Here is a 9,933-nt window from a genome sequence, read left to right as displayed (position 1 = left end):
GCATCTTTCCGCTTATAGCTACTTTCCTTAGAAATCGAGACCAGCTTCGAGATGGCCCCCTGGAGAAAAATCATTAGTACCGTACAAAATACAAAAAAAAGAAAAAGAAAAAGAAAAAAAGAGAGCATATGCAGAGATTTTGACAATACCTAGAGAGAAAAAGACCAAACTCTTGTTTGGCCATAAATTATCTTCTTTTTTTCCAATTTTTTTTAAATATTATTTTTTTCACATAATATGATCAGTTTTTGAAATAAAAAAAATTTAAGTTCCCAAAAACTAGTTTAGGACAATTTTTAGATGAAAATTTTCCTTCTACTCACAAAACTTCAACTAATTTTTTTAAATAAAACGCATGTCCAAAGATAATTTAATTTTCAATTTTTTTTTCAATACAACTTTAATTATTTTTTTCAAATTTCAATCAAATCTATGTCCAAACGCTAGTCAAGAATTCATACCCACGTGAAATTGAAAGAGGACAGATAAATGTCACTTTTGGTACATGTCACGATCCAGAATTCCCACCCTCGGGAGTCGTGATGGCGTCTACTCATCGAAACTATGCAAGTCACGAACTTAGAAATTTTTAACTCTTTTGTTTTAATCCTCTTCACAACTTATATTAACAAATGATAAACATTTAAATAACAGCGGAATATGAGATTTAAGCGGAAAACTTAGACAAATGAACCAAAATAATACGGAAATCAACACATGCCTCTACCCAGAAACTGGTGTCACAACATTCACGGATCACTAAGATTACTACATACAACTGTTTGAAAGAAAGAAAACACCGTCTGTCTCAGATACAAGAGATAACAGAACATAATAAAAGATAAAGGAGACGTCGGGCCTGCAGACGCCTGCAAGGCTACCTCGGTGTCTCGGTGGACTAAAGGCTGGCTCCACTACTACTGCTGACCAAATGCTGCTCCGATATCTGCACTCTGTGCAGAGTGTAGTATCAGCATAACCGACCATATATGCTGGTAAGTGTCTGGCCTAACCCCGGCGAGGTAGTGACGAAGCTAGAACCAGAGTCCAGATAAACCTGTGTAGTTCATAATATATGGCGGAAGATAAACATGAATAAGCAGTTAAATGGGAGGGGGTACATGCGTCGGGGAACATATCAAATCCAACATAAACTTAATACAATATGAAAGGACAATTCAATATCTGCAACAATACAATAACAATACTGTTGCGGTGCGCAACCTGATCCATTATCATTTAACATTGTTGTGGCGTGCAACCCGATCCACATATATATAACTATTGTGGCGTGCAACCCGATCCAATATAATATCTGTTGCGGCGTGCAACCCGATCCATATATGTATAATAATATTGCGGCGTGCAACCCGATCCAATATAATAAAATAGTGTTGCGGCACGCAATCCGATCCAAATATACAGTCAACAGTGATCATAATAACAGTCCCGACAAGGGATCAACAATAAACTACACCATCCCGGTAAGGGAATTCAGCTATAACCAATCTTAACTCAACTCCTACTCGTCTCAGTTATCACCATTACTCAGCATAAGTAAATTCCACGAAAATAAACTAAGTCTTTACTCATCACCAAGAATTCACCCACTAAAGCATCCGTAGTATCATTTAGGAATACAACAAGTATTAATTTAAAACTCATGGTCATGCTCGACACCAACATATAGATACTCGTCACCATGCCTATACGACGTACTCAACAAGAAGCAAATAGCAAATAGGACTCAACTCCTAATCCCTCAAGCTAAGGTTAGACCAAACACTTACCTCAAGCTTCCACGGCAAACTCAAGCCTCAAGCACCGCTTTTCCTCTCAAATTTGGCTCCAACTCAATCATATCTATGCACAATTGACTTAATAACATCAATACATGCTAAACAATCCAATTCCAATGCCTAATTATAGCTTTCTATCCATTCTTTCCAAAAATCCAAAAATCGACCCCGGGCCTGCTTGGTCAAAACACAAGGTTCAAACCAAAATTCTATCACCCATTCACCCACGAGCCCGAATATATAATTAGTTCCAAAATTCGACCCCAAAACGAGGTCTAAATCACAATTAATCAAAAAGCCATAACTCTATCCAAATTCCTAATTTTCTACCCTTAATCACATGTTTTAGGCCTAGAAATCTAATGGGCGTTGATAAAAATGGAAGTTAACAAGTTAAAGATTACTTACCCAAGAGTTTTGGGTGAAGAAGTGCTCCAAGAATCGTACAAGAGCTTTGGAGAATAAAGAGTTTGTGAAATTTTGGTAAAATCCCGTAATGGGTTCTGTTTTTGGTCTTTAAAATAACTGGGCGAAAATGTGCATTGCGTTCACGACAGACCCTTCGCGTTCATGATGGGTCAGGCTGCATAAGCCTTCGTGTTCGCGGACAACGGCTAGCGTTCGCGAAGTAGGAACTGCTCGAGCCTCGCATTTGCGTTCACATAGGGAAATTCCCCCACCCCTACCCAGACCCGCTTTGGCCTTCGCGTTCGCATGGCCAGGCTCGCGTTCGCGAATGGATGACCCCCCACTGCCTCGCGTTTGTGGCCTGGGCTACGCGTTCGCGTAGAAGGATTTTCCTTCAGCAACAATTTACACATCGCGATCGCGAGGATGTCCTCGCAATCGCGAAGAAGAAAGTATCAGAACACCAGAACAACTTTTTCTGCAATTTTTCTTAATTTCAAAACTTCCCAAAACACACCCGAGCCCTCGGGGCTCCTAACCAAACATTCGTACTAACTCAATAACATCATATGAACTTATTTGTGGGATCAAATCGCCAAAATAACATCATAAACAACGAATTAAACCTCAAAATCAAAGAAATATTTCAAAACTTCTTAAACCTCAACTTTTGCAAATTAGGTCCGAAACACGTCAAACGGCATCCGTTTTTCACCAAATTTTACAAAAATGTCTTAAATTATATATAAGACGTGTACCGAGCGCCAGAACCAAAATATGGGCCAGATACCATCATGTTCAAATTGAATTTCATTTCAAATTTCCTTAGACAATTTCCTTTAAAAATTCATTTCTTGGGTTTGGGACCTCGGAATTCGATTCCGGGCATACGCCCAAGTCCCATATTTTCCTATGGACCTTTCGGGACCTTCAAATCACGGGTCTAGGTCTGTTTACCCAAAACATTGACCGAAGTCAATTTAACTCATTATATAACCAAATTTTATCATTTTTCACAGAATTTCATATTTAAGCTTTCCGGCTATGCGTTCGGACTGCACACGCAAATCGAGGTGACTCTAAATGAGGTTTTCAAGGCCTTGGAAGCACATAATTTAATTTAAAGCAAGTGATGACCCAAAATGGGTCATCACATTCTCCACCTCTAAAACAACTATTCGTCCTCGAACGGGCAGAAGAAGGAAGTACCTGAGTCGAGAAAAAGACTGGGGTAACGACTCCGCATATCGGACTCGGACTCCCAGGTCAATGCCTCAGGAGGCTGACCTCTCCACTGAACACGAACAGAAGGAAAACTTTTTGACCTCAACTGGCGAACCTGCCGGTCTAGAATAGCTACCGGTTCCTCCTTATAAGACAAGTCCTTGTCCAACTGGACAGTGCTGAAATCTAACACGTGGGATAGATCGCCGGGATATTTCTGCAGCATGGACACATGAAACACTGGATGCACGACTGATAAACTCGGCGGCAATACAAGTCTATAAGCCACCTCTCCCACTCGATCAAGAATCTCAAATGGACCAATGAACCCAGGGCTAAGCTTGCTCTTCTTCCCAAATCTCATCACTCCCTTCATAGGCGACACTCAAAACAATACCAGCTCACCGACCATAAAAGCCACATCTCGAACCTTGCGGTCTGCATAACTCTTTTGCATGGATTGTGCTGTACGAAGCCTATCCTGAATAATCTTGACCTTGTCCAAGGCCTCCTGAACTAGATCCGTACCCAACAACCGAGCCTCTCCCGGCTCAAACTATCCAACATGGGACCGACATCGCCTACCATATAAAGCCTCATAAGGAGCCATCTAGACACTCGACTGGTAGCTGTTGTTGCAGGCAACTCTGCTAAAGGCAAAAATTGATCCCACGAGCCTCCAAAATCAATGACACAAGCTCGGAGCATATCCTCCAAAATCTGAATAATCCGCTCGGATTGCCCGTCCGTCTGAGGATGAAATGCTATGCTCAACTCAACCTGTATACCCAACTCTCGCTGAACTGCTCTCCAGAAATAGGAGGTAAACTGCGTACCTCGGTCCAAAATGATAGACACAGGCACACCATGAAGCCGGACAATCTCCCGGATATAGATCTCAACTAACCTCTCGGATGAATAGGAGACTGCAACATGAATGAAATGCGCTGACTTGGTCAGCCAATCAACATGACACATATTGCGTCGAACTTCTTCCGAGTCTTCGGGAGTCCAACAACGAAATCCATAGTGACCCACTCCCACTTCCACTCGGGAACCTCAATCCTCTGAAATAAACCACCAGGCCTCTGATGCTCATACTTAACCTGCTGACAATTTAAACACCGAGCCACATATGCAACAATATCTTTCTTCATTCTACGCCACTATACTGCCGCAAATGCTGATACATCTTCACGGCGCCCGGATGAATAGAGTACCGGGAGCTATGGGCCTCCTCTAAGATCAACTCCCGAAGCCCATCCACATTAGGCACACAAACTCGACCCTGCAATCTCAAAACTACACCATCATCTAAGCTAACGTACTTGGCACCTCTACGTTGCACTGTGTCTCTAAGGATGTATAAATGGGGATCATCATACTGTCAATCACAAATACGCTCCAATAAAGAAGAACGAGCGACCGTGCAAGCCAATACACGACTAGGCTCAGAAATATCCAACCTCACAAGAAGATTGGCCAAGACCTGAACATCCAAAGCAAATGGTCTCTCACTGACAAGAATATAAGCAAGACTACCCATACTGGCTGACTTTCTACTCAAAGCATCAACCACCACATTGGCCTTCCCCGAATGATATAAGATAGTGATATCATAATTGTTCAACAACTCCAACCATCTCATCTGCCTCAAATTCAACTCCTTTTGCTTGAACAAATACTGAAGACTCTTGTGATCCGTGAACACCTCACATGCCACGCCATACAAATAATGCCTCCAAATCTTTAATGCGTGGACAATGGCTGCCAACTCCAAGTCATGAACCAGATAGTTATTCTTATGAATCTTCAACTGCCGTGAAGCATAGGCAATGACCTTGCCATCCTGCATCAATACTGCACCAAGTCCAATACGAGATGTATCATAATAAACTGTATAAAGCCCTGAACCTGTGTGCAAAACTAACACCGGTGTCGTAGTCAGAGCTATCTTGAGCTTCTGAAAGTTATCCTCACACTCATCCAACCATCTGAACTGGGCACCCTTCTAGGTCAACCTGGTCATCGGGGATGTGATAGATGAGAACCCCTCTACGAACCGATGATAGTAACCTGCCAATCCCAAGAAACTCCGAATCTCTTTAGCTGATGTTGGTCCAGTTCTTGACTGCCTAAATCTTCTTCGGATCAACCTGAATACCCTCTGTTGATACAACATGACCCAGAAATGCAACTGAACTCAACCAGATCTCACACTTCGAAAATTTGGCATACAACTGACTATCCCTCAAAGTCTGAAAAACCACTCTAAGATGTTGCTCGTGCTCTTCCCGGCTGCGGGAATAGATCAAAATATCATCAATGAAGACTATCACGAACGAGTCCAAATAAGACCTGAACACTCGGTTCATCAAGTCCATAAAAGCTGCTGGGGCATTTGTCAACCCGAATGACATAACCAAGAACTCATAATGCCCGTACCGAGTGCGGAAAGCTGTCTTAGGGACATCAAATGCCCTAATCCTCAACTGATGGTAGCCAGATCTCAATTCAATCTTTGAAAATACCTTGGCACCCTGAAGCTGATCAAACAAATCATCAATCCTTGGCAATGGATACTTATTCTTGATTGTAACCTTGTTCAACTGCCGGTAATCAATACACATTCTCATCGATCTGTCCTTCTTCTTAACAAACAACACCGACGCACCCCAAGGCGAAACATTTGGTCTAATGAAACCCTTCTAAAGCAAATCTTGCAACTGTTCCTTCAACTCTTTTAACTTAGGCGGGGCTATACGATACAGCGGGATGGAAATGGCTGAGTGCCTGGAGCCAAATCAATGCAAAAGTCAATATTCCTGTCGGGTGGCATACCTAGCAGGTATGAAGGGAATACCTCAGGGAACTCACGAACAACATGCATAGAATCAATAGATGGAACCTCAGCACTAGAATCACGGACATATGCCAAATAATCCAAATATCCCTTCTCGACCATGTGCCGAGCCTTCACATAAGAGATAACACTACGGGTAGTATGACCAAGAGTCCCTCTCCACTATAAACGAGGCATACCCGGTAAAGCTAAGGTCACAGTCTTGGCATGACAGTCCAAGATAGTATGGTAAGGTGATAACTAGTCCATCCCCAATATAACATCGAAATCGACCATGTCCAGAAGCAACAAATCTACTCGAGTCTCAATACCCCCAATCACAATTCCACAAGTGCAATGGACTCGATCTACCACAATAGAATCACCCACTGGTATAGACACATAAATAGGAACACTCAATGAACCACTAGGCATAACCAGATACAGTGCAAAATAAGATGACACATACGAGTATGTAGACCCTGGATCAAATAACACTGAAGCATATCTATCACAAACTAGAATAGTACCTGTGATCACTGCATCTGAAGCCTCAGCCTCGGGCCTGGATGGAAAAGCATAACATCGAGGCTGGGGCCCACCACCCTAGACTACATCTCTGGGATGGCCTACAACTGACTGGCCTCCACCTCTAGTGGTCTAAGCTCCACCTCTAAATCCTCTACCTCTACCTCTAGCACCTCTACCCCCACCTCTAGCTGGCTAGGTGGTCTGTAGAACACCTGGTGCCTGAACGATAGCACAGGAACCCTGCTGCTGCGACTGAGTACCCACCAACCTCGGGAAAGCCCTCCGGATATGACCATACTTACTACACTCATAACATCCACCTAAATGCTGCGGCTGAGGAAACTGAGACTGACTCTAGCGACCTGAATGGCCACCTCGAAAACTCTGGAGCGACGACGCACTGATAGGAGTTGGTGGTGCAGGTAGGGCTGCTGATCAGAATACTGCATGTGAGAACCGCCTCCACCCAAAGCATCTTGAGAAACGTGAAGAGCTAACTGAAAGAGCCTAGGAGGATGACCTCTACCATATGAATCTCTGCCTCCAGACGAGGCACCACTGAATCTACTTGAATGACGGGGCCTCTTATCCGACCCATGACCACCTCCCTACGACAGAACCATCTCCACTCTTCTAGCCACATTGACCGCATCCTGAAAAGTAATCTCACTCCCAGCCTTTTTAGCCATCTGAAGACGAATTGACTAAATAAGACCATCAATAAACCTCCTCACCCGCTCTCTCTCAGTAGAAAGTAGGACAAGGGCATGGAGAGCTAAGTCGAGGAACCGGGTCTCATATTGGGTAACCATCATGGAACCCTGCTGGAGGCGCTCAAACTTCCTCCGATAGGCCTCTCTCTGAGTAATGGGGAGAAACTTCTCCAGAAACAACACTATAAACTGCTCCCAAGTCAAGGTTGGCGATCTGACGGGTCTAGCTAAGCAATAATCTCTCCACCAAGTCTTTGCGTATCCAGACAAGTGAAATGTAGCAAAATCGACCCCATTGGTCTCAACAATACCCATGTTCCTGAGAACCTCGTGGCAACTGTCTAGATAATCCTGGGGATCCTCAGTAGATGCACCGCTGAAAGTAGAAGTGAAGAGCTTGGTGAACCTATCCAGCCTCCACAAAGCATTTGCAGACATAGCTGCTCCATCGTCGATCTAAGCTACCACACCCGGCTGAACTGCTCCAACTGGCTGAACCATTGGAGTCTGAATCTGGGGAGCTACCGACTCCGGAGTGCGAGTAGCAGGAGTCTGGGATCCTCCTCCAGCCTGAGAGATGGCTGGTGCTACAGGAAGCAAGCCTGCTCGGGTGACACTCTCCATGAGGTCCACTAATCGGACTAGAGCATCCTGAAGAACCGGGGTAGCAATAAACCCCTCTGGGACCTAAGCTGGGCCTACTGGAACTGCTGGGGTCGGAACCTCCTCATCAAAATCAGCCTGAGGCTCCGCCACTGGTGTTGCTGCTCAAGGCTGAGCTCTTCCCCTACCTCATCCTCTAGCACGGCCTCGCCCTCTGCCCCTTATGAGAGCTGTTGCTGGGGGCTTAGGCCATTGAGCAGACGATGAGGAAGCGCGTGTTCTCACTATCTGCGAAAGAACAAAGTAGAAATTCATTTAGCATTTGCGAAACAAAACCGCATGACAAGAAAGAACAAATGTGAAGTTTTGCCTAACTCTATAGCCTCTGGGGATAAATACAGATGTCTCTATACCGATCCCTCAAACTCTACTAAGCTTATATGTGAATTGTGAAACCCATGTAACCTAGAGCTCTGATACCAACTTGTCACGACCCGAAGTTCCTACCCTTGGGAGTCGTGATGGCGCCTACTCGTAGAAGCTAGTCAAGCCACGAACTTAGAAATTTTTAACTCTTTTGATTTAATCCTCTTTACAACTTATATTAACAAATGATAAATATTTAAATAACAGCGGAATATGAGATTTAAGCGGAAGACTTAGACAAATAAACCAAAATAATACGGAAATCAACACATGCCTCTACCTAGAAACTGGTGTCACAACATTCACGGACCACTAAGATTACTACATACAACTGTTTGAAAGAAAGAAAACACTGTCTATCTTGGATACAAGAGATAACAGAACATAATAAAAGATAGAGGAGACGCCGGGCCTGCGGATGCCTGCAAGGCTACCTCGGTGTCTCGGTGGACTAAAGGCTGGCTCCACTACTACTTCTAACCAAATGCTGCTCCGGTATCTGCACAGAGTGCAGAGTGTAGTATCAGCATAACCGACTCCATGTGCTGGTAAGTGTCTGGCCTAACCCCGGCGAGGTAGTGACGAGGCTAGAACTTGACTCCAGATAAACCTGTGCAGTTCATAATATATGGCAGAAGATAAACAGGAATAAACAGTTAAATAGGAGGGGGTACATGCGTGGGGGAACACATCAAATCCAACAAAAACTTAATTAAATATGAAAGGACAATTCAATATCTACAATAATACAATAATAATACTGTTGCGGCGTGCAACCCAATCCACATATATATAACTATTGCGGCATGCAACCCGATCCAATATAATATCTGTTACGATGTTCAACCCGATTCATATATGTATAATAATGTTGCGGCGTGCAACCCGATCCAATATAATAAAATAGTGTTGCGGCACGCAACCCGATCCAAATATAAAGTCAACAGTGATCATAATAATAGTCCCGACAAGGGATCAACAATAAACTACACCATCCCGGCAAGGGAATTCAGCTATAACCAATCTTAACTCAACTCCTACTCGTCTCAGTTATCACCATTACTCAGCATAAGTAAATTCCATGAAAATAAACTAAGTCTTTACTCATCACCAAGAATTCGCCCACTAAAGCATCGTAGTATCATTTAGGAATACAACAAGTATCAATTTAAAACTCACGGTCATGCTCGATACCAACGTATAGATACTCGTCACCATGCCTATATGACGTACTCAACAAGAAGCAAATAGCAAATAGGACTCAACTCCTAATCCCTCAAGCTAAGGTTAGACCGAACACTTATCTCAAGCTTCCACGGCAAACTCAAGCCTAAAGCACCGCTTTTCCTCTCAAATTTGGCTCCAACTCAATCGTATCTATACACAA

This window comes from Nicotiana sylvestris, chromosome 10 (genome assembly GCF_000393655.2).
Source record: "Nicotiana sylvestris chromosome 10, ASM39365v2, whole genome shotgun sequence".
NCBI lineage: Eukaryota > Viridiplantae > Streptophyta > Magnoliopsida > Solanales > Solanaceae > Nicotiana > Nicotiana sylvestris.
This window is presented reverse-complemented; position numbering follows the sequence as displayed.